At 35.4% G+C, this 23996-nt stretch overlaps 1 protein-coding gene across 1 annotated transcript in view; it reads right to left on the bottom strand.

The window, feature by feature from the left end:
- Positions 1-16630, bottom strand: part of PTPRD (protein tyrosine phosphatase receptor type D) — a 458392-nt gene extending 441762 nt beyond the window's left edge. Inside the window, exon 1 of the mRNA XM_075078277.1 lies at positions 16614-16630. The gene's annotated coding sequence lies outside the window, so the exon portion shown is untranslated. The remainder of the gene's footprint in view (positions 1-16613) is intronic.
- Positions 16631-23996: the final 7366 nt, after the last annotated feature.

Raw genomic sequence — 23996 nt, 5'->3', positions numbered from 1 at the left:
CTGAAAGAGGGTAGCTTTAGACTAGGTATAAGGAATAAGTTTTTTACAATGAGGGTGGTGAGAGGCTAGAACAGGTTGACCAGAGTAGCTGTGGATGCCCCATCATTGGAAGTGTTCAAGGCCAGGTTAGATGGGACTTTGAGCAACCTAATCTAGTGGAAGATGTCCCTGCCCATGGCAGGTGGGTTGGAACTAGATGATATTTAAAGGTACCTTCCAACCCAAACCATTCTATGATTCTATGATTCTGTTTTTACCATCTGCAAGCCATATTCTCTCTGCACAGTACATTGTAACACCTATAGAAAGCCTTTCTTCATTAAATCCAAATCTCTTGTTTAAAGCTGTTCTTGTTTTGATAGTCCAGCACTGCCAGGGGGGAAAAATGTATTGATGATGTCCTATAGAACTTCCCATTCCTATCCAGCTTGCATTAAGAAACAATCTTAAATCCCCCACTCTCTTTACCAGTTACTTAATACTTGGGTTTTTTTCCAGTTTTCTTTTTTTTTAAATATTGTTTATGTTTTCCATGTAAAATGGGCTTTTTTTCTTTCTATTAGACTCATAGTGCACTGAAGTATTTTTAAAAGTAGAATTTTTATTGTTCTGAAGCAAATTTCTAAGCAACTGTATTCAACAATTATTATAATTTTGCACCCAGATTTTTTGTGTTGAATATTGCCAGATCTTTAATTACTTCTTCTATGTTATGACAGATAAAGATTTCAGTTATATGTAAGATTTATGAACAATGTCTGTGTTACATCCTTCAAATTTTTTTTGCAAAACAACAAATTTTAAAAGGAAAAGGGAGATATTTTAGAATGGTATATCACGGAGGACAGATGATATAAATCAGAATGAAAATATTTTTGCATAAGAAATTTATCCTGGGCTAAAATTCAAGCTAACAGCTCATGTATTTTTAAAGGAATACAAGGATGGTACATCTTTAATTACGCAAAAGAAAGGCTGCTCTGGTAAATAAGCACACTGAAGAAACAATGTCAGGTGCAAAATATGTGTGTACGGACATGTAGAATGTATATTTTCGCCTGCTTATGTAAGTGTCTGTTTAAGCATAGAAGAATTCCTTTTAAACTGAAGTCTTGTTCTACAGAAGAGCAAATAGGAAAGCCAAAATATTCTAATTTCGAGTGCCACTTGCAGTGTCTCTGTATAGCCAGCTGCTATACTCGTTATTATGTATAGGCCACAGCATTATTTGGTAGACTAGTTTGCTATTTCCTTACTAATTCCTTTATGCATCCTATAGAGCACCAGTTAAAAGGTGGCCCTTTAGCATGCAACAGCCAAGTATTTGAAACATAATCACAACATATTTTATCCTCTCTGCTGGAGGCTGTTCAGTGGTTTGGAAGTTAAGTCCTGGTGCAATCCCTTAGGACTGCTACAGAGGTAGGGGGGGCTGATTTGCAAATACCTTTTGCAAATACTTTTATCACATGAAAAAAAGAGGGGCAATGTACTCTTCAATGTGCTGTACTTTTAATTGTTTAAGATATATTTGATATCTGGAAAAAGAGAGGGAAAAAGAGGGAGGGACAATAAGGTCTGTGTTATCTCCTTTGTAAACAAGAAAATCTTATTGTAGTAAATTTCACTTATGGACATGGCTGACTTTTGACAGTTTCTGATCTGATAGTCATTTCTTAAATGAGAGATTTTTTGTCTTACACAGAGCAGTCTATGAAAGCTCCTTGTCAAAGCTGTCAGTTTGCTTATGACAAACCTATAGCAATTTTTACTAAAAAGCTGGTCTACTCACTCAAACCCCCTTCCCCATAAAGAATTGAACAAATGTTTTTGTTCTAGCCTAGCATTTTGTTCTAGCATTTATATTTACAAAATTTATTTACAAAGATATTTAAAATAAATGCTTTAATAAAACACAAAAACCTTTCTTTAACACCACTTACATTCTTTAAACCTTAATTTCTGTGTACAAGTAGTTAATTCATTCCCTGGAGAGAGAGAACTTAAATGAGTCAGAAACTGATATTTTGTAAAGTCTACAAAGATGAAAAGTGTACCTATTCATTCATCTAAAAACACCATCAACAATAAAAAAAATTTAATGTGAAATATGGACATAGTTGTGCAGTTCTTTGGTCATTAATGAGGAGCTTTATGACTAAATAAAGTGTGTTAAGTGAATTCACATCATAATTCATTAACATTGCATCACAGAAATTCCTCCATGGTAATTTTATGGGTATTAGTATTTTATGCACAACAAGAACTGAAGAAACCTTGCTTCAGATTAAATTCTACTTCATGGAGTGTGAAATGGGACAATTATTCAGTTTGCTTGAACACTAGAATGAGTGCTAGTTTGATGTTTCAGTGACAAACAGCAACCCATCACAGGTTAAAAACATATAGCAAAGATTTAAAGCAGGTCCCAGATCACTAATTTTCTTGACAGATCAAAGCTGCAACAAGAGAGCTCTCAGGGAGATGAAGCAATTTACAGAGGATTATTAGATGGCTGCAGGTTCCTGAAAAATCATGAAGAAACAAAAATAATATTGTTGGCAATTTCAAACCCTACTTGCCATAAAATGTGTTTATATATAAGCCTTTGAGTCCACCTACATAAACAATTACTGTGTGAGGGGAGTACTGCGCTGTCATCTTTGCCCTTCTTCATAACAGAATGCCAGACTAGCAACTATGGAACTTGTGAATAAATGACCAGCAACACAGAGTTTCAGAATAGAGAATATACAGCATTGAAAATGGATTCTAAGAGTGCATCTAATACATCAGCTTTTTTCCCTGGAGTGCAATTTTGTCTCCTGGTCTCTATTCAGACCCATCTTTTACACTGTTTATTGCAACAGTGCTCTTCTACTGTCTGGTCACTTGTATTTAGTACAGTAGTACAATGGACAATGTGGTGCTAATCCCCTGAGATTTTCATTCAGGGAATGCCCCTAACATGTAACAATGTAGCTTGAGAAGAACAAGACTCTGAAATGGATCTTGCCTGGATGCCTATGAAGGTCAGCACTAGGACAGAAACCTGCTTTGAGTTTGGCCAGCGAATCCCTATTTTTGTCTCTCGAGTTGCTTGCCAATATGCCAGTACGATTCAGAATTATTGAGTACAACTAATGAGGATAACCAACACTTGGTCAGAAATGTTATTCTATATGTGATTTCCATATATTGATAAAAATTGCAAAAGGAAATAAACATATTTACAGTAGTGCATGACAAGAAATGACACAATTTCATAGCAATATTTTGGTTTTGCACATCTTTTTTGATATTTCTCTGCCTGGCATAATAATAAATAAAAGTAATATGTATGATGTCTAAACTTCAAACTGTTGTGAAAAAGTACCTGCATACCTCTGATTAGCGGTTTATTCCAGCATTTTTCCATTGTAATTAAATGGCATCTTGTAGAGCAAAAAGCCAAATAACAACGTTATTAGCATCAGAAAATAGCATATATTTTTTCCCACGCTTAAATCTGCATACTTTATCCTCAGATCTATTTTAATGTTATTTGCTACCAGAAAAAAAGAACCATTAACCTGCTGATATTCTCATATTGTAATATGTCTCTAAGTAGCAGATTCAGGAGGCTAAGCAAACCCACTGGAGGTAGTTTATGCACTTTCTTTCCTCCCTCATTAAAAAGGTAATTTGGGATTAACAAAACTACAGTGGAACTATTTTCCACAAACCCCAGTATTAATACAAATGCTGATAGTTACTGAAAGAAATATGGTGTGTAATTGGTTTTTAATTGTCTTGTGCTCTTCTTTCTGAAAATAATTACACAATGGTATCATTTGTGTACAATGTACATATTGACAGATAGAAACACAGGGCCAAAGTAACTGTTAGATAACACTTCTGCTGAAAAAGTATTTTAACCATTGTTATCTATGTCAGTATTTAAGGGAGTGGGATAAGGAACAAAATATTCAAATACTGTGTTGCATACCCTCTTTTCCTTTCCAAAAGTCAGCAAAAAAGAACCAAAGACTGAAGTTTTACTTTGACTATTTCTAGTAATAAAACCTTGTGTTCTCTCTACTTCCCCTTCTCCAGAGAGTTTCCACTTTATCAAAGTTTGGAACAGGAGACCCCGTACCAGAATAGCTATGCTATAGAAGGGGACCTAGTTTGACAGGAGTTTTGAACATATATATCAAAGCCTCCGTGCTTAACAAGCATGAATAGGAACAACTGGATCTGAACCACCTAAAAAAACCTGTATTAAAGGTAGAAAACTACAAATTTAGTTAGCTAAAATAAGAACCAGTATGTGCCCCTTTCAAGGGTTTGTTCTAACACAATGATTTCTAGATTGGAAGTGTTTGAATAGACTCCCTCTACGTATGGAACCAGTAGAAAAGAGAAGGAATGAGCTGAGAACTAATGAAAACCTCTGCACCATGGGACAGTGAGGCTTTGTACAGACATAGCTGTCTACATAAGAAAAAGAGCAGCAGGATTAAAGGATTCAAGGTGATGACTGTTATTACTTTTTAAAGACAGCTTCTGCCGTGATCTGTAAGTGCAGCTTCAGCTGAAACTGATGACTACAAAATGGTAATTTTTATGCCTTGTCTTTATTTACACAATGAAAGGCTTTCAAAGCTTGGGACACATTCCCTGCATTTTGTTTCAGTGAAACAAACTACAGTCTTACTGGGTGCACTAGGCATGTGTGAACAGATGCAGGAAGAATGATATGTTTTAGTACATGTGGGGCTGAGCACTAGGAATAAGCCCATGCTTTCAATAAGTGCTGATTCTTTTGAATTTGGTTTATCTGCACAAGGCTAAAGCTTTGTTGGTTGGGTTTTTTTGGCATTGGACTGGTTTTTCGTTTTGGTTTTTTCCCTCTTCTCCTTTTCTCTCCTGAAAAGGAATTTGGAAGTTAAATGAAAGAAGAAAATGTATCAATTGGAAAAATGTATTATTTTAATCAAAACATCTGCTCCCATGGTTTTTAGAAATAAAACTTTGTTTTAAGTTGACATAAAATGATTTCAGCTGCAAGTTTTTCACTTTGATGATCCCAGGAAAATTAAAGAACACAATTCATGTGGTCTTAATGATGTATATGCTACTTAAAGTCTCAGAAAAAACTGGATCTATCGAAAGTATAAGTAATGGAATATAACTCCTTGGATTTTGATGGAACCAAAGGTAGAAAAGCTGAAAGACTGCTAGAAAGAGAGATGACCTTTGATTTTAAGAACACCTAATTCTGTTTGTTTAAAAAGAATACAAATGCATCATTTTTCACTTACGGGTATTTTTCTTGCCCTTTAAAGGCCAGCTAGTGAGTGAAGCTAAAGTTCATACCTAAAATGAAATCTGAGTATCCAATACAAACCACACTTTTCCCTTAGCATTGATTTTGAACCAGAAAAGATTGGGAAGAAACAACAAAAAAAGGCATCTGTATCTATTCTCAATACAAAGAAAAAAAGAGCTCACAATATGTATACATACACAGAGAGATATTTGATAGTCAGTAGATGGGGTCTTTTGGGATGTTGACTCCAAACTTCATACTACTTTCTGAACCCCATGGACGTAATTAGAAGACTAAGTACTGGAATGGTCTACAGATATATAATAGTATTGAAAGGCTAGCTGGTAGTTCACATCAGCTGTCTAAGAAACTGTAGAGGAGTACTTAAAAAAACCATATTTTTCTCCTCCTCCTCCACTTGCCACCCAACCCAAGACAGATCTGCCACAACAAGTTAGTCTTTCAAGCAAAAGTAGATTAACAAATATGTCAATCCCAATTTCTAAACAAAGGAGATAAACTTGTTTCTGTATACTCTACCAATTGTTATTCAAAATATTATTAGGGAAACACAAGAATGTTTTTGAGGAAGACAGGTAGTTTCGCTTCTGGACTTCGACAGATTCCAGTCATATCTTGGCTTTCTGCTTTCAGGTATAGGAGGTTCAGATACTTCCCATTGTACGGCTTGAATCAGAACAACTATTCCAAAAAAATGCTTTGAAGCAGAATTCCTGTCAAATGTTAGTTTAGGAAAAACATTCTGGGAAATTTTTTACATTTAGTCTTCAAAATACACTTAATTGTTATATTCTAGTAAATATGTTGAAATATTACTAGCAGTAATAAAATGATATGTACTCCTAGGAATAAATAATATCTGGACATATTCTAAGATGGAATATACAGATCTTAAGAGTAGCTACTGCTGAATACTCGAAGAAACTTTCTTTAGAAGATGAAATTGCTTTCTGCAGCTCAATTATGAGACACACTGCTGATATAAACTACCAAATTTAACAAAAATGTGTTAGAAAAATCATAATTCTGAATTTGTTTATATGTTTTAAATGAAATTATGATTTTAAAATATATTTTAAGCAGAAAATATGACCTACAGTATATGAATAAGCAAATCCTATGCAATTTTCAATTTCTATCTAGTTCTACAAACTCAATGGACATGGGAAAAACTCACAGCCCAAAAATTAGTTATATATCATTTAAGACTATTCCAAATTCAGTGCTTATTTAATTTGGCATCTGTACCAAATACCAATGATAATTTTAGTGCAATGTTGAGATATCATTTCTGCTGTAGTATAGCATTTATTAAGCACTAGCACAAGGAGTCTCTTCTCTTCTAAGAAAAAGACTGCCCACATTGTAGCAATCAAGACACCTGCATCTGCTTCACCTATCCTAATGTGATCGTAGCAGCACCAGGGAGCTGCACAGAAGCCAACTGTCATCTAGAAGCGGTATGCCTCTGCTAGCAAGACACAGTCTGTAAGCTAACTAGCCCTGGCACTTTTCAGAGCTCTATAGCTCGGGGGCAATTCTGCATGAACTTGCTATTCTGCTTCTAGAGCCAAGCAAGTTCACCCATACACCTCTGCAGTCTGCCCCATGGACTTCGTGGTAGATGTTTCTGCCAGCGCAGGCATCTCTGGCACTGGACCTAATGGGCACTGTAAACATGCCTACCTCTTTCTTTTGTTTCACTGTAAAATACTTGCCTATTTATTTGAAGCGGACTGAGTTTAGCTCTTTCAAGAAAGAGGGGTATTTTATAATCAGAGACAGTGACATTCAAGGCTTTTATTCATTCATTCTGACACTGGCAGATATCTAATATTCAGCCATTATAACTAAGTTCAAAGGACTATTTTTGCAAACATCTTACATCCTCTTTTCTAAAACAATGTGTGCATGCAAGGTGGAATACCTATGATGAAGGTGAGACATTCAACATAACGAAATCCTTAAAATGAAGATCTTGTTTTCTCAAACCTTTGCATCAAAGTTATGTTTGCTGAGAATTGGGGAAGTTCAAGTTAATTACTACATAAAATTCTTATAGCTAAATGTTTTTAAAATAATGCAAGATATGGGAAAAAATCTTGATGTATTGAATACTTCTTTTATGAAAGATATTTTACAGAAAATCTACTTAAGATCCAGCCTGGATTCAACCCACATCCCTTGAGATTAAAAAACCACAAAATCCTGATCCAGTGAGTTTATAACTTCTGTGTATAATTGTAAATTAGATATGCATTTCTCTCAGACATACTTTAATCAGTCTTTTAATGAATGATTAAAACAATAGAGTACTTTTTTTAACTTCAAGAAAGTCTTTCTGACATACTAGCATCAGTAACTATAGAAGGTCAGAGCACAGAGAATATTCGATATGGCAGGAAGACTTGAATAATTTATAGTGTAACACTACTGTAGATCAGGATCCTTATGTACTCCTTCAACTTCTGTGTGGATGATAACCATGTTAAGCCTGTATGACCCTCTTATTGCTATTATTAATATTGTGATCATTTAGGAATTGTAGGTTATGTTTATATTCATAAATGAGTGATTGCCTTTCTTCTAATCATAACCATGAATTGTCCCTTTGTTTTCCATGGGCATTCACTTTCTTGCAAGTAAAAAGCCTTTAGCTGAAATGTAAAATCGTGATGAGAGCCAGAGATAAGACCTGACAGTGATACCATCTTGCTAATTTTGAGCCTAAAACAAAATAACTTGAGCCACGTATAATGAACTGAATGCCTAACCACTTCTCTATAGAGACAAATACATAACCTAGATTTTAAAAAGACTAACGGAAAAGAAGTGAAAAAAAAATTCTGGGTACATCAGAAGCAAAGTATTAGTGTTACTGCCATTAGAGGATTCAATACAGGTTGTCAGTGATTAGGGATGTGTGTGTGTTCTGAAATAGCGTGGGTGTAAGTGATAAGGTAGCAGAAAAGAAAGGGAAGGCACAGGCAATGACAGAAGCAGCTGTCTGTAAACATGTCTTAAACCTGGCCCACACTTTTTGCTGTGTTTCATAACTCAGTTTCAGCCAGCTTTCCCAACAGTAATGCCAAAGAAGAGGTGGTTCGGAGTGGCACCACCCTGACATCGTGAACTCACTGCTGCTGCTTTGATCATTCTTTGATTCACTAAAAGGCTAATATCCCTGAGCCTCAAAGCCAAGCTGTGCAAGATAAGGGATGTGGAGGTCAGCGTCTTTCTCACCCCTCCTCACAAGTGGTGAAACCAGGGAGCATGAGATTAATACAGCATAGCACATCAAATTTCTTTTTAATTATATCTGAAGTAATGCAAGACATGACCCAATCATTTGTCCTCTCATTTCCCCCATTGGAAAGCCCAACAAACCCAATTCCTGAAGTTTCACACCAGCAACCTGAATGTCCCTTCTCCTCTCAGTCAGTCACTCAAAGGTTTGCTGAAATCTGCCTTGAAACTCTGTTGGTTCCTCCCCATCACTATTTGGGTGGCTGTTCCAGGACTTCACCCATCTGACAGTTAAAAAGAAAAACACTAACTTTTGGTTTTTGTTCTAATCTAATCTGTTATTCTGCTTCATTTTATATCAAGATTATACTTTGTAAATTAGTTTTTCTTACCTGGCATTGATACCCTAGATGCATTTATAATAAGTAAATTTATTCAGTGTATTTATAATGGATCTATTTTTCCTGTCAGCCCTTACTTTACAAAGTTTAGCAAGCCATTACCTTTTAGTCTATACCGAAAAGAGAGAAACTCGCCATTTTCCTAATTGTGTTGGAAACTCTTTCATACCTGCATCTATTTACTTTTTTCAGTCCACATATCTCTGTCATAATGGGCATAGAATATTGGCAGAAAATTGCAGCTTGAGGGAAACAAACAGCTTGAGCTGTTTTATCTGAGTTATGATGTCTCTCTGGGATAATCCAAATACTAATCCAAATGAAGGGGTGTGTTTGAGCTACCTTGCAGTAAAATACTCCAAAACATGTTTAGGGATGATGCGTAGGGGTAGCGATTCATGAGAAGAAGTGGGACATTGCATTGCCAAATGGTGGATTCTAGTAGTAAAACTTTTTCAGTGAAAATTTACTGGTGCCACATAGAAGTACTTCACACAATTTATCTCACATTCAGAGCTGCATAGCACTCCTACTGGAGTCTCCACAAGGCATTCTTAATCGTTTAAATACTTCCTTCCTTCTTCTGAAAATATTTAACCTGATCCATACTAAAAAACTCTTTGCCCTTTTCATGTTTACAGAACTTCAAAATACACTCTATTTATGATCAAACATAAATTCCTGGCCTCTTCTTCAGTTAATTAGATGACAGACCTTTTTGTCCAGAACAAATACAAGACCTTAAAAAGAGTGAATAGGTCATCTTCTCTTGTTACTAGGTTTCATATTACAGGGCTGACAACCCTGCTCTTCTACATCAAACAGGCACTGTTTAATGGTTATAAAGAAATATTTAGTGATGTACTGTTGTTGAATAACAGATAGCTTGTTTCAGTGAACATTTTATTTCACACAAAACTGAGAAAAAATGGTTAAAGGAAGAAAAAAAGTAGTCTTCTCCATGAACAAATAGTAGAATCAGCGTTAAAAGATATTATTAAGCAGTCTAATAATAATCTTTGATTGCTGAAAAGAAGTCAGATGAACTAATGTCTGTGATTACAGCAGGATTCAAAAAATTAGTCCAATTGCAGCATCCAACCAAGAGAAACAATAAGCTAAAACTTTAAACATGTTATTAAGATACACAGTGCCCACAGCAAGAGAACAGGACTCGCAACATTAATTGCTGGTGTCTAGACCATAATTTGTTTTTTAGTCCCCACAAGTTTAATCCATCCAAAAAAGAAAATAGCATATCAATGACAGGTTTAATAAAACTGGCATAGAATCAGTCGCAAACATGTTTAGATTCACAGCTTCAGCTAATTTCCTGACTTGTAAACACAAAGGTAACATGTCAGTTTAATTCAGAGCCACTGGAACCTGTGGATTCTGTCTTGTAATTGTGCAGTCAGTGCTGATACAGTCTTTAAACGGAGCAAATGTTCAGCTGGTACCCATTTAAGGTATTTCCAGATCTACTTTAGTGCTTTTATCCACTTAAAAAGTGGCAGAACTCAAAGCTAGATATTCACTGTAATAAAAGGAACACATTCATATAGGAAGGAAAATTAGAGCAGTTCTCATCCCACCAGGAACTTAGTTCTACGCAAATTGAGAGTTCACACAGAACTTAAATGTGCATAAGGACAACAATCTCTCCCTTGGCTGTATGGTCATATATTCAGAGCTCAAATGGCTGAAGAAACAGGTTCTTGGTGCCTTTATGCAAACTGAGACATGAAGAGGTTTTAATTATGTAAATAGTCATGCACTACAGGCAATATAGTGTAATGAGTTAATCAATAACATGGGAAAGGGCACAGCTTGCCATTTGTTTTCATTCTTCTGTATTTATTTCTGTTTTAATTGACTTAATGGTCTTTTCCAACCAATTTTAACATGATGTATCACAAGCCATGCCTTTTTAATAAATCAGTCTGAAGTCTTTTTCTTCTTAATTTCCAATTAATAAAAAAATATCTGTGAATTTCAAGGGAAGAGATAGCTAACATCCTGTCTATAGGACAGTGGTACAGTTTACAGTCTTCTTCAGTACTGGATTTCCATTAAACATCTGCCTGAAGACAGAGGGAATAAAATACTGTACACTTTAAAGTCTATAAAATTTTACTGTATTGTTTTAAAATAATAGTGATAATTAGGATCTTATTACTATATTAGTCATTGAAGGAAAGTTTTTATCATTTTATTCTAGGACAGTAAAATTAGTTCAAATTATGGAAAACAACGATGTAAGAATTCCTCCACAAGAATAAGTTTCATAATTCCAATTTATTTTATACAAAAATGTTTGTACTGTTTTTATTTGTAAATGTAATTAACTTAGAAACTTCTCTCATTCTCTCACACAATAGAAATTCTCTTTAGTTTCAGTTAGAAAAAGACTAACACATTCATGAAATTAAAGCACACCCCTGCAAATCTTTTTATCTGGACTGGAAAGGTATTCTTCCTTGTCTTTCCCAACTGTTTTGTTTACAGAAACAAAAGTAAGTTGGTGCTCTGCTCCAGAAGAATTAGAATAAACAATTGTCTGACTGGGACATAGTCATTACTTATCATCCCAAAAATTTTTAGGTCATCTTCAAATATGCCATCCTTATAAGGCAAAATAGTCCTACACTGGACTCTTTCAACTCCAGGAACACTTTATATAAAATTACAGAAACTATGTGAAGAGTTTTTCCTCTTTGGTAACTCAGTGCTGTAATCTTAGGAGCCTAATATCTTCTCTAATAGAAATTAGCAATTACATCTATGAACTTGGTTAATGAAGTTCTTGATGTGAAAATACTAAGCAAATAATATCAAATTATAAGACTGATTCTGTTTTCTGAAATACCTTATGACAAGCTTATGTCCCAGTGAGTTCTCTTACGACAACCTCTAACCTTTTCCAAAAAGTGATCTTTTTTTCCAAGCCAAAAAGGGCATATGATTCATCGAGGTTGAAGAAGTCATGCTCATTTCCTTTATTGCTGTCCAGAGGTGTAATATGGTTTTAACTGCAATTCTCCTAAATAGAGTTGCTGAGTATATCTTTTCCAATAATAGTTTCATTTAATGGCCTTCTATTAAATTATAAAATAAAAAGGACTTAACCTACAGGAAATATTTGTTTATTCTATTAATGTTGTTTATTCTATCAATATTTGTTTGTTAAAGACATGCTACAGTCTTGAATAATACAGTTTTCTACTTAATATTGTTGATATAGTATGGCAACAAATAATGATTTAGACTAATAGGGAGTTTGGATGGGGTTTTCAGTTCTGGTTTTTCAGTATTTTCCTTTATATACAGAATTTTATGCATGCGGCAGAGTTTTGTGTGAAGATATTATCACTCATTTTATGGTTAAATGTTCTTCCTGTTTACGTTGCAGACTTAGTCCTGATTAGTGATGGTAGAGGGAAGTTTGCATTAAAAGTCCATAGGGCTCAGAAAGCTGTTTATTTCTATGGAACCTTAACTCAGGAAATAATCAGAGAAGTTTAGTCTTGATCAGTAGGCTACTGAATATTTTTTGTTATTTATGACGTCTTCTCAATATAGATAACTAAGAAGACTAGAAGAATCATATTTTTATTATTACATTTACTTTAAAACCCTGTTAGGATATGTTTTGATTAACATTGAACCTTCTGATTTATTAATTATTTACGCTGCTTGTCTCCTTCTTGTGGTGGATATAAACAACTATATTTGCTCTGGAACAATTAGAACTTTTGTAATTAGAAATAGTAGAATAATTTGCCTACTAAAAAGTCCCTGTTAATACTATTGTCCTTGCTTGCTAATTCGTGTACAGGCCAGACTTCCTATAACATTCCTATGATTTATATTTTTTCTTGAAAAAACTCGGGCACTTAAGCCTAAATTGCAGGTGGACATTCTTTTCATCCTACCCTTTGCATCATATTTTGTGCTAGGAAAGAAAAAAGTGTACTATAAACCAGTCAGCTTTTATAATATCCATGTCTTTCATGAAGATTCAGGGACCTCATCACTGCAACAGAAGCATGAATAGTTTCATGCGTGGCAGGGAAATAGAAATGTGTTACTTAGAGAATCAAAGTTCCCTGAGATTTCAACAATGCTTTGTGGAGAAATTTGAGACATGCTTTAGAAAATCTGAATATTTTTCTCATGGAGGATCCCAAATCAAATTACATCATAGATGTTATTTACATTTTTTTGAAATACATAATTAGACAATGAGATTTTAACAGATATAGATTAGAGTTGTTTTAGATACTTTTAATATTTTAATACCTTTAATAAGTCATCTGTATTGGAAATATCAGTACCTTTGTAGAACATATTGCTTGCCCTATCCTCTACAGAATTCAGACTTTGAGTATTCCATCACTGTAAGATTTTTTTGTCATAAGGCTGTTATATCATCAAAGGCTGCTGCACTTTAGACATCTCAGTGTCCTTTGATCTCCATAATCAGCTTCTTCCTACATAATATGCACTTTACTGTAATAAGTAAATTGCAAGCTCTCAAGATCAGCCACAGAGAAGAATTAAATACTGCTGGAATTAACAGAGGGCCTTATGGAATAAAGAGCAAGTTGGCCGACAGTCATCATGACACTGAGTTTCAGTTTACTGCACTGGCATAAATGTTGTTCAAAATTTGTTCAGTAATGTAGTTTAATTTGGCTGAAAAAATAAAATGTTATTTGTAAATATGTTTCCCTTTAATATTAAGCCACAGACCATCTTTCACTGTGATTTTTGCTCTTGTAAAAACATGTTCTCCTACATTGCCCTGCAGACTATTTAATAATCAGGCTTCTGTTAAAGGCTATAAATGTTTCTAAGCAACCACAGCCCACTTTAAATATGCTAGTCAATTAGCTCTAGGCACCATCTTCCAGAGTTTGTCTATTGTTTCTTTCTGATGTGAAACATGAAGAGGCAGATAAAGAGAGAGAGGAAATTTTAAAATAATGCCTTGTACTAATCAAGGTTGATGCTATTAAGTAACACCTCTTGCAGATAAAGACAGCCCTCGGAGAGCCCCTATCCAAGTGTACAGTGATGTGTGTGCTCAGCAATCCCTTATCAACATATAAGCCAGAAAGGACAGAAACTTATCTAATTAGTGCCAATGTGGAAAATAAAAACTAAAAAGCAAGAGAGGTATTGGTCATTGTGAGAATAGCTTATCCTATTTTGTATAGTGTTTTCATACTATGATTTTTAATACTTCCTTCTTTCCACAGAAAAACTAATTAAAAAATTGTCTCCATAAAATAAACTCAGTTGTTACATACTTCTTAAAGAGAAGACTCTAAAGAATTATTTTTCTATTTGAAGTTAAATATCAGTTGAATTTTGATCACAGAGGGATGTCTTAGGTAGCTTACTCCTGTTAATCTATAATTTTCTTTTTCTCTTTGTCATGTTCTATGACCCATTTTATTCCTAGAGTCACAACAGCCTTTCTTACTTGATGTGGTCAGTTTTGCTGCTTATCTGTAACAGTTTCTCCACTGTATTATTGTGTGTAGATATCTCAGCGAGGAATGTCCGAGAAGAAAACGCTGACAATTCATTAAGCCTTTTGTGGCTTAGAATAGCTCCCCCTGTTGGGGCCCGTACAAAACACAGTTTGTGTTTGATAGGAATACCCAACATGATCTAACTAAGCAAGGATGACTCGTGCTGGAACTTGATACTTAACAGCAAGCCTTTTCTGGTATTGCCACTGCCATTTGACACAAGGTTGAGAGTGACATAAAGTATAAAATTACATCAAAACAGGGAGGCTAGAAAGGGACTAAAGTATGTGTCTGGTAACTTGTCTAACTCACTAGCTATATTTCTATGTGTTCCTTTCCAACTGACAGTATATTCTATAAGCTGTACCATCAGAACAAGAATGGACAAAGGTCTTTGTAACACAGTAGCTCCCCTGTGACATTGAGTGGCTGATAATGGAAATTTTGGGGAACGTAAGAACAACACAAATATGTAGTGATACTACCCCTAAGCATGTATCCACACAATTGCACCTTAGGGACCTTCTGAGGCTGGAAAGAGTATCAGTGTATTTACAGTTTTACGGGATTTTTCTTCCACATTTTTTTTTCTGGCCTTCCCTTGGGTCTATGGAAAACTTTGAAACCCCAATAACTTTTTGCAAGGAGTTTCACATCTTCCCTATGAGCTGTACTTATTCTGAACCTTGCACTTGTTACTCTCAGTTTTCAGGCTATAGTTTTTGTACTGGGAGAAAAAAGGAATGATGGTTCCCTTCTTTTATCTTCTACACACCAGACATGATTTTATAAACCTCTCTCTGATCTTTACTCGTTTATCTCTGTTCCGGACTGAAGAATGCTAGGTACACAGTCATTACTCATACAAAAACTGTCTTATGATTTTGATCATCATTTTTGTCCTGCTACTCATCTTGCCCAGTGTTGCTGTATTTACTTTTGAGATGAACTATCTAACTCTGAATGGAAATGAACCACCTTTAAGTTGTGAGTGCTTGTGATATTAGGATGGTTTTTCTCAGGGAAAAATGGCATGCTGAATTTCATCTGGCAATTTATTGTCCATTCACTCAATCATCTTAGGAATCTTCTTTCTCCACAATGAAGTCAGCAGTTCTGCTTCTCTAAATTTCTTGAGAAAAACAAGTGATATAATTTTTCACCACCTTTTTCAGCTCTGCCATCAACCTATTAAACATAATGGGTTAATGTATGAAACTGGAAGCCTCCCCTTGAATACAGAATAATTTAGCTGTTTCGTAGTATGTTCAACAACCCCAAATTTCCTGTATGTTACCATACACACATTATGTTATATATAGAACATATTATAAATTGCCAAACTCTCTGTACACGTACAAAATAATCACAAATTTGCTGTAATGCTTTACTAGCCATGAAGCGTTTTCTCACTAGGTCAATGAATACCCTCCCTTACTTATCAAAAAGAGACAGGTCAGGTCATATATGCCTAACCGCCATATTACCTTATACAAAGTAGGTAGAAAGTGTATTAAATGTTTGACATATCTTTTCATATAGCTATAACTTGTAGAATACTTTCTTACAAGAATCAGTGAATTGCTTTCCAGTCTTGCTTTGCCTTTACAGCTGAGTATTATTCACAGTACAAAGGCTAGTGTGAGATATCCCACAAAACAGAAAGGCTGGAAGTCCTCAGTACCCTTTGCTGTTACAGCTGTTACTCATTCAATGCATTCCCTACATTTCCATTTATAGCACACCTTAAGAATCACACCATAGCAGTAAGACTTTCTTTTATTCCAACACTGCAAAATCTGAACTATGTTCTCATTCCTGCACCTTAGGAGATAAATACAAGAGTTTATTACACGATCTACTGGTCCAAGCATTATGCTCTGTTTCCTGAATAGAAGAACCTCTTGGAATTTCAGAAGGGATGCACTTTCTAAGGTGTACTAAATATTGCCATGTAGGAGGAAGTTTGTGGTTTATAACACAAAACCCAAACCGAAAGAAGCTATAGGTCTTTTAGAAAAAAATAACTAACATTGCAAAAATCTGTAAAAATGAACACTTAGAAAGCAAGTGCATGTGAAGTCTTACTTTGAATCTTTGCAGATTTTGCTGTTGTCCACGGAATTTCTCACCTAAGAAAAAAGGAAGGGGCAAAATAAAACTTTTGTGAAATGCATGAAATATTATTCCATTAGAGAATTTAATTTAAAAATTGTCACAAGCAAGATTCATTTTTACTTTCTAATTTTGAATGCAAGTGAAGGGAACATCCTGTGTATTCAGTATTCAATCTCTAACAGCAAAGAGTTCTATACAATTTAAAAGGACACATACTTTCACTGGTCTCAACCTATGTAAGAGTAAATCATCTAATATAAAAGACAAAAAAATTATACTTCAAATTATGACTTATAAAAACATAAAATCCATCTTTTCCAGTGCATAGAAATGGATATTCAGTGTCATATTCTGTGGGAAGAGAAACATTTTTTATAGACTTGATGCTTAGAACATATCATGTACTATCCTTGTTCTTTGCATGCAATCAATAAATTTTTTCAATTTCAGATTGAGAAAATGTAAACATAAGAATAGACATAGAACAAAGAACCCAATCCAATATTCATCTAACATAGTGAAAAATCTTACAGAGACTCCCTCTATGAGGACTGGAGACAGCTCTGAAAGGGGGGTTACTCTGAAAAGGGGTTGCACCTTTCTGCTAGGTAGATGTATTTGCTTCCAAATGATCCAATAGTGACAGAGGATTTATCAGGTTCAAGACACTGAGGCAGAATATCTTCAGGTTAAATTTGTGTTCTGAACTGCAGTTGAAGCTTTAAAAATCACTACCGTTTTGTTTATTTAATTGAAAGACAATTACAGAACTGTTCTCCAAAATTTTTGGTAGAGAAACAGAGAAGGGACTTTTGGGTAGTTTTATAAATAGCCCAGACAAGGACTTATGCTGGTCATAAATATTTTGTTGATTATATTTTCCACAGTAGAAGATATACTCATCCCCAATTTCCTACCAAAGTTTTTAGCGTTTTTCTAGTCAATCTGAAAAGAACCTGGTTTGAGACAAGAGCTGTTACTTTAACGTTATGCTGTTACTTTAATGTTATGCTGTCATTAGACACTGTTCTGGAGCAATCAACAGTGTTGAACAATCCTTCTACTTCATATATTTTACAAAGAAACAAGCAGTTACAGTTTTCCTCAGAAAACACCAACATATTTCAAATTCTAAAAATTAAAGTCATGTTATAGAAACCTGGTCAGTGAATGTGAAAAGCCTGTGCAGAGAAGTGGAACTAGTATGTTTTTATTTTTGCAGGTACCTGTAGTTTTATGTCTAACACAGGGCAACCAGGTCTTCCTGCCTTCTCTGACTATTTTCAGTCTTCCATGGTACAGGAGTGGAGGATGGGCTGGCTTAGGTATACCTGATCCTGCTGGACCTAGGGCCGGAACCTTATCCATAGCTGGGAAACAGTGGATATATCCTATGCACACCATGCTGCCTTCTCCCATGTCCTGCCCACATTGCTGGCCAAAGAAGAACAATGAACAGAAGAGATATGGCTAAAGCCAATTTTCTTTCAGTTTATGCAGCAGCAGACAGAAAAATGGAAGGAAGGTAATCAAGAGGAGCAAATCCAAGCATCTGTTCTCTGTTCTCTGTGCAGCAGATGCCCCAGGGCCCAAAAGGAGACATTGCAACCATCAACACATTTTTTTTCTTCTGTTTTGTTCTTTGTAGTTTCATTCTTGATGGAAGGTTCTGTGCCAGGTCAAGCTCAACAAAATAGCTTCACTGCTTGTTCATTTTAATCTGGCCCTGGATCTAGCTCTGGTTCATAGAACCTGAAAAGAATCTGATTTTATGTCTCCACAGTATTTTTACTGTATTTTTGAAGACATCTAGGGGAACAATATTCTATCCTGGTATTAACAATTTATTATGATATATTTTGCCATTTCTCTCTCTCTCTCTTTTTCTTTTTTATTTTTTTTTTTATGAAATGGCATTAGGAGGTGCATGAAATCCTTAAAGAGAGAACATGTAAAAGTTGTCCTTTGCAGAAATATTGTATTGATGCTTGCCAGAGAAAAAACTCTCTCAGGAATGGTAAAATGGAGAATTCATACAAAACAGAAGAGTCAAAAAGTTAACACCACACCTGAGAAAATTTTTTTTATATTATTGGTTCAGGAAGCGTGTTAACGTGGCTCTCTATTTCATTGCAATGTCAACCTTTTTGCCACACACTTGCTTTAGTAAAATGTGTAATAAATTGTAGTTCCCATTTAAAGACAAGAAAAGTACTTTTTGCTACTCTAGGTGTTCCTTTCATCAGTAAGTTCAATAGAAGAAAGAAAAAAGTCAACCACCAATATACCTTCCACCCCATAACCTAAAGGGAAGATTTTGAAAATACTTAGATGAATGATTAGAGGGTGGTGGAGCACTGGAACAGGCTCCCCAGGCAGGTAGTCATGCTGCCAAGCCTGACAATATCCAAGAAGAATATGGACAATGCCCTCAGGCACATGGTGTGAATTTTGGAGTTGTTGTATGCAGGGACAGGAGTTGCACTCAATGATCCTTGCAGGTCTGTTCCAATCAGGACATTCTATGATTCTATTTTTTCACATGTGAACAGTCAAAGTGAAGCTCTACTGGCGGGGTAAGAGACAAATTATACATCATTTAGCTCCTTCAGTAAGCACTCAATACAAGTGACCAGCTAACTGTTAAATACATTGAGCAAAGGAATGTCACTGAGCTCTAAGGCGATTTAGGCTGTGTATTTCCAAACCATAAAATAAATAATACAAGTGTATGGAAATAGACAGCAAGCTGACCATGAGCCAGCACTGTGCCCTTGTGGCCAAGAAAGCCAACAAAATCCTGGGCTGCATTAAAAGGAGTGTGGCCATAAGGTTGAGAGAGGTTATCGTCCCCCTCTACTCTGCCCTAGTGAGACCACATTTGCACTGCTGTGTCCAGTTTTGGGCCTCCCAGGTTAAGAAGGATGTGGAACTGCTTGAGCAAGTCCATCGGAGAGCTACCAAGATGATCAGGGTGCTGGAGCATCTCCCTTATGGGGAAAGGCTGAGAGACTTGGGCTTGCCCAGCCTGGACAAGAGAAGACTGAGGGGGGATTTCATCAATACCTAGAAATATCTAAAGTGTGGCTGTCAGGACGATGGGACTAGGCTCTTCTCAGTAGTGCCCAATGACAGGACAAGGGGCAATGGGCACAAGTTGGAACACAGAAAGTTCCACCTAAACATGAGGAAAAAACTTATTTACTTTGAGGGTGATGGAGCAGTGGCACAGGCTGCCCAGGGAGGCTGTGGAGTCTCCTTCCCTGGAAACATTCCAAACCCACCTGGACGCATACCTGTGCCCCCTGCTCTAGGTGTCCCTGCTCAAGCAGTGGTGTTGGACAAGATGATCTCCAGAGGTCCCTTCCAACCCCTACCATTCTGTGATTCTGTGATTCTGTTTTTTAAAAAATAGTTCAGTGGGAAGATATATTTTTATCAAAGTAAATTAAATATGCTGACATTGCATAAATAAAATATCTAACTGGCAAACAATGGGTACAGCCTTTATTGTACTTGGGAGCTAAAATGTAATGAAGATAAATGAAGAATTCACTCTCTGCTCCCAGAGAATCTTCTGCTATGCTTGTCACAATAGTTTCAAAGCACCAGTTCAACTCTTCTTGGAGACCCCTGCTGCTGAAGAGGTTCGGACAGAGTTTGCCCTTTGGATATTTACTTCATATGAAACACTTCCAGTAAAAATGATGTAATGTGTTCTCTTTATTATACATCAGTCTTTGCTCTTTCCTTTCATGTCATATTTCAATAGTTGTCTCCCTCTCTCTAGTCATGGCAACTACCCTTTTAAAAGTATTAATTGGCTTTGGAGCTGCTCAGTCTTTCTATTCCTTTCCTTTTCTCCCACTCTCAGTAAAATAGCCTTTCCTTTCAGCTTCTTTCTTTTTTTTTATAAAACAGATTCTGACTTCAGCATTAAAGTACCTTTCCTCTTTAGTAGGTCCTCTAATCCACTTTTCTTTTTCAGGCTTTCAATGACAATCTTGCACGTAAAACTGATACTCCAAAGTTTTCTGTCATACTTTGCTATTTTAATTGTATTTATTACTGGAAAACTCTAAAGATGCAGTTTGTCTTCAAGCAATAATTTACGCAAAATCACTGCATCAAATTCTGCTCTTATAGTCTAGTACTAGTACTAATTGTACCATTTGCAGCTCCACTAATTTTGATCGTATTGCACCTTTACATGTTGGCCCACTTACTGTCAATAAAATATTTCCTCTGAGTTGAAAGTAAGGACTGTAGAATCAGATTTTTAGTTTTCATAATACATATTAATTATGGAGTCAAGCAACTGACTTTTTAGTAGTTCTGCAGAAGAGTTTACTTAATGCAAATTCACTATTACATTGAGGACAAGTACAAGATAAATGTACCACACATTTAGAACACAGTCTTTCTTGATGGTTATGTTCAGAAATGCTATGAAACATTTATGAACACTGAAGTCTACACACATCAGCAAGCCTGCTAAAATGGAAAAGAGCTCCTTAGTCATGCAAAAATAAACAGATGCTTAAGTGTTTACAGGAACAAGTTTTAATTTCTCTGCCTAGGTGTTGGACAGGTCTTCTGCACAGGGATGAACTTCAGTCAATAAAATGACTGTGAGAAAGTGTATCCGCTCCAGGAAAATTAGTATAACTCATGTTAGCTGCAGTCTGATCAGTGATGTGCAAAACCTTAAATCTCTTGGGGTACATTGCATTATAAAATAATGTAAGTATTTTACAGCAACCAGTTGTTTTTCTGACTTGTGTAGAACACAACAAGGCTTTTCCACTTAATGATAAGTTATTATTTTGGTTCATTTCCCCCCAAAATATATTGCTTCTGATTTCCATTTAAAAATATGTTTCCAGTCATCTAGAATTTGCGTATACTTCTGCATCTTCTTATTGTGTTATTTTGTCTGACTGTTTGCCAGTGTGAAGAACCTCCCCAAATCTGGCAGTAATAAAGAGAAATCTCAGAACTATTTTTGAATAACATCTCCTAATTTGGGAAAGTATTCGTAAAAACAGATACATAATTAAATAAATATCTGTACCCTGATTTAATATTAAATCTTGACATCACCATATTCATGACATCAGAATTTTAATCTTTCATCTTTCCTTTGCAAACTCATTAACTGCTTTTAAAAATCTGAATTACAAAATTCAGCATTTTTCTATTGTGGTAGAGATGTCATAGGGTTAGTTCCAATATTTACTGAATGCAATGGATAAGTTTCCCTGGGCCTCAAGAGGGGGTTTGAATCAGGCCTTTAATTAACACCAGAAATTAATTTTGAAACAGTTTCATATTTCACAGCCGTGCCAGAAATCTCTGTCCACGCAGCAGTTTTCCAATTGTTCTATTATTAAAGCCTAAACGCATTGTACTTGTTTTCCCCAAACTGATACACTAATCACTCCTCCAGTATAATTTCTTTCTAATATTTTCTCTAAAGAAAAATTAATTGGAATAAATTTTTAATGTGTCTTCTAACTTATTTCTGTAAGCGGTGCTAGAACACCTCTGCCATTTTGTAGCTCTTGCAACTTTATCGATTTCTTTTGATAAACCACCATTTAATTGTATCTTAACCTGCCTTTATATCCAGAGAAGGGATTACATGATATCCTTTTCCTGATTCTCATTAAAAAGTTGATATGCAAAATTTATAGTGTTGGCATTCTGAAGTTAAACTAAATGTGAAGTTCCTACTGAGGACGTGGCAGGTTATATGGTACTAAGATGTCATTAAAGTCTGACTTCTATTTATTCATGGGGAATTCCTGAGGTCAGATTTCACAGTATATTGGCTGATTCTCCTGATTATCTAAAGATTGTGTGTATCTCAGAATATATTTATAAGTGTGCATAACGTATGGGCTGATATGCAAGGTATACTTGTTTCATCTGGAAAATATGATTTCATGTGATAATGAACATAGGACATAGCCAGGTATATTAACACTGTATACATACACAGAACTGTAATATAAGAAATCATATTCTTGTCTGTTACACTAACAAGATTTCAATACCTCAAACAGAATAGTACCCAAAGAGAACATGAGTGACTGAAGTACAATAATATTGACAATAAATAATTTCTTTCACAACATTTTGTCATATGTTTTCATATTTAAACATACATGCTACTTTCACTTAACAGACGATTAGAGCTTTTTTTCCTGTGCTGAAGTTTATTGTTGCTATGAGGCTATTTTATGATCAGGAGGAATTTGTTTTTAATAAGCTGAAATTAAGTCTAGTTAAGTGGAAAAGACTGTAGGAAATGGAAACACTTCAAAGCATGCCCATGGTAACAATAAGCAATGCCCTCTGTGTCTGGTTGATGGTGCAGAAACGATATGTAGAAATGACTGCATGTGTAGAAAAGGATTGTATACCTTTTCAGTGTGTATAGTGTATAAGAGAAGACCATTTGGAGATAAGATTTGGAAACAGATCGATGCTGTGTGGTGAGGTAAGAGGAATAATATTACTTACTGTGTGGGTTAGTCCTGAGTCACAGAATTAAAGACCAGATTACAAAACACCCTGAAAAGTTACTGTGTTTATGGGTCAGATTACTTGTTTTTTTCAAGTCACATAGCGATGACACAATATTTTGCTTTCTTACAAACACACATACTCTGAGGGTGTAAAATTATTTCATTGTTTAAAAAATTTATATGAAGACTATGAAGGCTCTGTAAGCAAATGTCAGCACTGAAAATTGAAAAAAGGACAAAATGCATATCCAGTGCAGACCATTACATGTATCCCTTTATGTATATATAGTGGTTTGTTATTGCAGTGGAATAAAGAAACAGGTAACAACCAGAAGGCACAAATGGAACTAACAAGCTCTGTGATCATTCAAATTATTTTTCATTTCCTTCTTTCCTATTCTTGTTTCAATTCTGCAGTGTACACAAATACCTTTTAACGTAATATCAATTACTCTCTCTTAAGAATGCAGTATGGCATCATGTTTCTTTAAATATTGAAATACAAAGTCCAGAAGGCTCTTTAAACAGAAAAACTGAATAATTTCAATACAGTGAGATACCAGTAGAAAATTAAAAGTATACAATATGCTAACACACTGAGGAACCACTGCTAGATAAGTGTCCACCACAAGATAAGTATCAGCCATACTACAGAAATTTTGCTGAAATCTAACCACAATTGTAGGGGATGCTCATCATAAGAAATTTACTGTAAGATTTTAGCTGATACTTCTGTACCAATGGATAAGTAGGTGGGATAGATAAGAATGGCAATAAAATAACATTTGAGACTTACTACTCCCATCAGGGGCAAGGTATT

The sequence above is a fragment of the Phalacrocorax aristotelis genome, chromosome Z, assembly GCF_949628215.1.
Source record: "Phalacrocorax aristotelis chromosome Z, bGulAri2.1, whole genome shotgun sequence".
Lineage (NCBI taxonomy): Eukaryota > Metazoa > Chordata > Aves > Suliformes > Phalacrocoracidae > Phalacrocorax > Phalacrocorax aristotelis.
The sequence above is the reverse complement of the archived record's forward strand: the minus strand, read 5'-3'. Positions and strand labels throughout refer to the sequence as shown.